Genomic DNA, 7,014 nt, shown 5'->3' on the forward strand with positions numbered 1-7,014 from the left:
AGACAAAGGGGAGAGTGAGTCGATGGCAGGTTTTAGTTGGGAGTATAATTGCAGGTGCATTGGGTGTGTTTCTTTTGTTTTTACTCTTTATTGCTTTGGTTGTTAAGGTGAAGAAAAGGTCTCAGAATTGCTGAGATGGAGTGAAGGGCCTATGAAGAAGAAGCTCTATGGATGTCGATGGTTGGACATGTGAGGGTGCCTGCAACAATAGTAACTCGAACCCTTCCCACACTTGAACAGGGTATTCTCCTCCATGAATTGTTGCTTCTCTGCAAGTTCAACAATTCAAGCTCTGTGAAACAATGAAGATTATACTGTTTTGGTGCCCCAAAAGTGACTCATTTTTTGGGTTGTGTAAATTCTTTCATTTTTTTTTTTAGGAGACAAGAGATTTTCACAGCAAATTAAGGAAATGCAACATCTACTATCGTTCACTGTTAATTTCTTTTGAAATGTGACTGTATCCCTTATTCTTTAGATTTTTTGGATTTTTGTTGGGTTACCCTCTTTTACTTTGGATGCTAGGTCACGATTTGGGGAAGATGAGTTGCATGTATCGCAAAGGAACACATCTCCTCTATTGGTCGCTAGGTCACGATTTGGGGAGGACGAGTTGCAAGTATTAGGAGATGTGTTCCCATTTTTCAAACCCTAAACGATTTGGGGAAGATGAGGGGAATTTGGTCAATTCCCCTTTAAATTCTAACGTTGTTAGTCCCAAGTTAACGGGATGGGTGCATTTGTTAACTTTTTACAAAAGTAGGGGGCATGCATAATTTTTTAAATTTGATGGGTATTTATGTATTTACGTGATACCTCAGGGGAGGCACGTGAAAATTTTCCTTTTTTTGGGAGGGGGAGGAAAAAAATACTCTGCAGTGAGGGCATCTAGCGGTTGTGAGGACAATCGGCCATGGCGGGGGATCGCCACATGTTCTCCACCTCATCCCTCCTTGGGGAGAAGAGAGAGAAGGGTGCATCAGAAAGATGTATGTAGGAGTCACCACCTAGAGGAGGGTCTAGGACCTAGAATTGTAAATGTATAACTCTCATGAATAGCCTGTCTTGGGTCCATTGGTCTGGGTACAGCTCAAGTTACGGTCCGAGGAAGGTATTAGGCACCCTAATCCGCTCGGAATTGCCGGTCTCTCTATTACTAGGCAGGGGTAGGGTTCGAACATGCTTTTGGGGGAGAATGTAAAATATAAAAGTTACACTAAGAAAATAAGATACATGGGGAAGGTGAAGAAACACATACCCGGAAGTTCGGCTGCAAAACAAGGGTTAGTATACATGAAAGTAAAATAAAGCCTTCAAAGCCTATGTGTTCTATGCATGACCAACACTAAACTAAGCATGGTAGAATTATGGGTGCATGAAACAAAAGAACAACAACTTAATTTACATGCATGGCATGGGAAAAGTAAAGGACATAGAGATGGATATGGAAATTAGAATCGAAGATGCATGAAAGAGGTGTGCATGGCATATGAATACGCATAGAAAATCCATAACAGAAATGCAAACATGGGGGAGTCTTAGAGTATAGGGGATAGGGATCATGGATCCATGCATGCATGCAAAAGATTCACAACATGAGAAGGAACAAAAAAGAAAGAAGAAAGAGATGGGGTCACACTCCTTCAGAGATGCAAAACAAGTTAAATGATAAAACAATGCGAATTAAACAAAAGCTTGAAAGCAAAGTGTCACCTATCTAGTTAGAAGGCGACAGAAAGCTGAAGATGTGGGGGCTTTCCTTTAGTGACTCAGATGGCTTGTACGTGGAGCAAGTATCGTCGTTTGCAGAGGCTTCTCTTGTCTCTTTATAAGTGACACTTTATTGTCCAAGCACCAAAATCACCAGATTGATGTCTTTGGGCTTTGATATTGAAGGTTCAAGTGTGATAACTTAATGAGCAATAGAAGCAATAGGCTAAGGCCAGGTAGAGGGCCAAAGACTAAAGCTTCAAAACAATAGAGTAGGAGAGTTAAGCTTAGAGCGTGCAAGCACTAGACCGGCAAGGAATTGAGCTAGGGACTAGTGGAAGCTCGTGTAACCCTCCTCAACGTGAGAGATACTGTATTTATAGATGTAAAGGGGTGTGTGCACTCCCAAATTTGTGTAAGGATGCTTGGTTTGTTCCAGATCGTCGATGCGGGCTGTCTTTGCATCGATGGTGGGTGTTTGGTCAAGGTAATGACCAATGTGGTGTGGGCATGTGTTTGGTTGCCAAAAGGGATGTTTCATGGGGCCTAAGAGAGCTAATATATGCATCCAATTTTCTAAGAATAAGCTTGGTCGCGAAAGGAATCGAAAACGGAGTTAAAAATGATAAGTTTGGGTTTCTCAGATTTGCACAAATTCGACAGTGAATTGGGGTTGAGTCGACATCGAGAAGGGGTGAGGTCAACATCGAGTGGTTGTCGATGAACAACACTCGACATCGAAGGAATTGCTCAGATGCCGGTGTTTAAACTCTGAATATCAAGTTAAGTTAGACAATAGGAATGCTCTGCTCGACAGCCAATGGAGAGGGCTCGATGTCGATGGAAGGTGGGGTCGATATCGACTCGGGGTCTTTGAGTGTCGATCTGGGTTTCAATGTCGATAGGGATGAATTGGACTATTTGGGCCAAGCTTGTTCCAAGGGGCATAGGTCAGGGCTAGGCTTTCTAGGGGATCTTGGAGGGCTTGGAGGCTCTAATTTGGGCTCTGACAAGGGGAATCGACGATTGGTAAATGGATTCAGGCAGTGCACAATAACGCTACATCCACAGATATAATGGCTCTACGCCTTGGAGGGTGCTCATCATCGTCACAGGAAACCTCTGGAGGAAAAGATAAAATGAGATGTCTACAGCGGTGCACTGTAGTGCGGCCCAGAGAGCTCAACACTTGGAAAATGCAACATCCAATAGTACCAAGCTCGAGAAGAAAGAAAAGAACATAAAAAATAAAAAAAACTGTCTGGCATCGAGCTCACCGCAAACATCAACGTACTGACAAAACTGCGGTGCCACGAAGGGGGGGTGACCCTCACCCTCATATTCAAGCTTGGAGAGAGAGTTTACCCCCCCCCCCCTTTGTTCCCATTTTACTCCCCTTGAGCCCTCCCACATCCTTGTTAGTCTCGCCTACTAGTTTCAATTATCCTTCCCTATGGGTTGATCCTTTGATTATCCTATCTAAAGTTTGTTTTGTTCGAAGCTTTGCTTTCCCATAACCCTTGGCCCATGTTTAGCCCAGATCCAACCGCTACTCTGTCCGAGTACAAATAGCAAAATCCCATATATAGTTGTTACTCTGTCCATTTACAAGTAGCGAAGTCCCATTTTCAGCTGTTACTCTACCCGAAGTCTTAGTAACGAAAGTCTCATTTCCAGCAGTTACTCTTCCCGAAGTCTTAGTATCGAAATCCATTTTACATAGTCATTACTCTATCCGACAAGAGAGAGGCAAACCGATTGTCCATCTCCACCTGAGCTGTGGGACATCGTATATTTCTTATTTGGTACATTATCCTTTATTTCTTTTATTTCATGACAGGTGCCCGTCTCTTTCTTTATTGTTATTTCTAGCATGATGAAGATCATTAAAGTAATTTTCTTTAGTGTAAATAATAATTTTTATGTATAAAATATAGTTTTTCTCTCCTTGATTTAGTTTCTATAAAGCATTTTAGTATACCTTGCATCTATTAAAACAACTCATGTTAGTATGCATATCAACAGTCTTAGCTACAAGCATTATGATTAGCATATTTTCATGTGTTTGATGCATCACAAGTTAGCCTTGTCTATTGGTATAAGATACATCATTAAGGGAGAACATTCAAAATCAAGCATCTAGTAGAAAGACTGGTTTAACAGGGTGAGATGGGGTGTTAATACCTTTCCACGCTCTTAACTTGATGTTGCGGAGCGAGAGAAGGAATTACAAGCTCGGGTAACAATGTATGCCAACGCAAATGCAGTGTTAAGAAAGTACTATTCTCGTCTGGAAAGTAAATTAGATTATTATAGGCCTCTCGAGCCCTGGGAGGAAGATTTGCTGACCAGACTAGAGTTTGCTCGGGACATTGTCGACAATGTTGTTGAATATCTTTGGACTGAGAAGTATGCCACTGCCAATCTTACCATAGAGCATGTGGTACAATCAGCGGCATTTAAACGTTTCAGTGAAGATAAGGCCTTCGAGGGTGCTCAGCGTTTATATGATAAGATAAAGGAAGTTGTCCCCTATTTCAAGTGGGGGAAGATTAAGTTGGGCTTTAACCCTCGGATTCCTGTACGGGAGGTGGTGTTAGACCCATCCTCCCTTTCAATACCTTTCTTCCCTCCTCCTTAGAATGTTCCAGGGCCTTTGCCCCCAAATTCTCCATGTCCCGAGCTCAAGTACCTGTAAACATTTTCATTGCATCTCGGGCTGCTATAGCTGTTCCTTTTTATTGTATAGACTTATCAATTTTTCGTTCTTGAGTTTTTCTTCCGATCTGGATTCTGTAGTGGGAAGGGATTAGGAAGCGCTAATTATATTTTAGTTTTTATTTGATATATGGGTCTTTACTCAATTGGGTAGAAGATTTAGCAATTTTGCTAATTCCATGTTAAAATTTATTCTCAATTAGTGGGAAGGGATGAGGAAGCAGGCAGCAGATGATTCCATCAGGAATCATCCCATTGGATATTCACTGAGCTTCCCTAATGTTTTACTATAGTTCCTACTGCAATAGACGCTTACGGAAGCAGAACTTTACTATTGGTGGGATGCTAACCTCTCGAATCAGGATTGTCTCCAGGGAGCATCTAGCCGTTGGGTTGTGCTACACACATCTCTACCGCTAGATGCCCCCTGGAAGCTCCCTGGAGACGAGCACAACTCAAATATCTCTCCCCACTTTTCTTCCTCTCCTCTCTCCCAGTTTTTTCTTCCTCTCCTCAGATGACAGGAATGGAGTATGCAATGGAAAACACCCGAGGCCAGGTAGCATACATGTTTGTGGTAGGACCAATAGTGGGAATACCCTTAAGCCGCGGCATATATACGTTTCGCACTTTAACAAATGAGTGCTCTTTCCACCTTCACAATCATGATCATATTACCCCAGATGACTATATTGGAATGCTAAAAGAATTAGATGGAGATTACGTTCTCCAACCCATAGGAGTGTTTAGGCCTACCCGTGCAAAAAAGCGAAACATTATTGCTTATCCCTATTCACGTAACTTAGTAGATTTCATTGAGAAAAATTCTGTTAATTTTTTGGTTTCATCCTGAGGCTACTTTGCTGCAAGTCCCCTTGTCCCTGTTTACTGTACCAAAATCATGCATTGCATGATTAAGAACATAGTACAGGGTCTGTCTGTCCTCGGCAATGAGTATGGCATTACAAGCATTGACGAGAATGTGATTGTCCTGAATACAACCATTGGCACAAGATATCCATCTTTTAAGTTTGTGAACATTAGAAAGCTAGAGTCAGGTAATTTTTAATTTAATTTTAATATTGATACACCACTTTTTGTATGGCCAATCTCAGCCTTACACGTGGCCTTCCTTGGACCACAAGTAAAATCAATTTTAGAACGTGGCTTCAAAGAACCATGCTCAAAACGGTCATATAACTTCCAAGTAGGAACAAGCTGCTAACCATATCCCACATGCTACATATAACCACATCCCGAGATCCGCGGAGAAGATTACGGCCTTTTATTGTAGTTTCCTAATCCGAGTTTGCCACAACTAGGTCACAAAAGAGGAAAGGGGTGGACCCCCAACTTGTATAAATAAGAGCCCTAAGTGCACATGTAATTCATTCAATTCTTTGATCAATAGAGAAATCAAGAAGACTTTGCAGATCCATCTTCGTTCTTCCCAATTTTGCTAGCCTCAGTCTAGCCTGAAAGTTGTATTGTCAGAGGATTCTATTCCGGCAGGATTCTTGGTATAACACATATAATACTCATAATTGCCTTTAGATAACCCTCCTGTATTGATACCATTTTACGCAAAAACAAAGGATCTTGTAGTTTTAACTTTTGGTTTTTATTAGTAATTTATGAAATACAAAATTTAACCTTTTCCTTTGGACTTGTTTTTTCCCATTTCACGTTGTTTTCAAAAGGTGTGTCTTTTGTGACTATTTTGAGAGGGTGTCTTGAGAAGGTATCATTCCTCTATTTATAAGGGATGGTCCCCTCTAAAAGATGAAGGAAACAAAGAAGACGACCCCACACAAGGTGGGATCATCCACTCTGGGCTATCGCAGCCCTTCCGTCTCTCTTCTTTTCCCTATTCTCTTCCTCTTTCACGTTCTTAACCCCCTTTTTTATATAATTTAATCAGTCCAATAGTGGCATATAACTTACTGCCAAGGGCTTAAAGCCTTAAACCAACCTTTAATGGCCGACAATCTGAAACCCCAATAATCAAATTTGCCTCTATTTTTTTTATTTAATATATACAATGGGCTGCCAGCCATTATAGCCGACAATCCTCAACTCTCTTTTAACTTGCTGCCAATGTAATTCAATAGGCAACCCCAACTCAAAACCGAGACAACCCCCACCCCTTCTTTCGATCTCTCTTCCTCTCTCTCTCTCCCTCTTTTAGATTTAGCAACCCCTATTGGGATTGCATTCTTGTTTTCCAAAAATCAAAAATTGAAAACAAAAAAAGAAAGAAAAGATGATAAAAGGAAGAAGGAAGACAAAGGGAATAAAGAAATAAGATCCAAAGATTAAGAAATCCTAATAAAATCAAACTTTTAATGGCATGTACATGATCAAATTCATGTATTCATCGACAAATGCTTGCTCTGATACTAATTGTTAGTGGTGACAGAAGCGGTACGATACCAGATACATAATAAAAATTATAAAGAGAGGATCTCAATGAACACATAATATCAAATCAATAACTGGGATAAGTAGTTTACCTAGAACCATGGATCGTAAACTTGATTGAAACCTGTCAAAACTGTCGAGTTATCTCGGTTTCGACAGGTTCCG

Source organism: Telopea speciosissima, chromosome 3, assembly GCF_018873765.1.
Source record: "Telopea speciosissima isolate NSW1024214 ecotype Mountain lineage chromosome 3, Tspe_v1, whole genome shotgun sequence".
Lineage (NCBI taxonomy): Eukaryota > Viridiplantae > Streptophyta > Magnoliopsida > Proteales > Proteaceae > Telopea > Telopea speciosissima.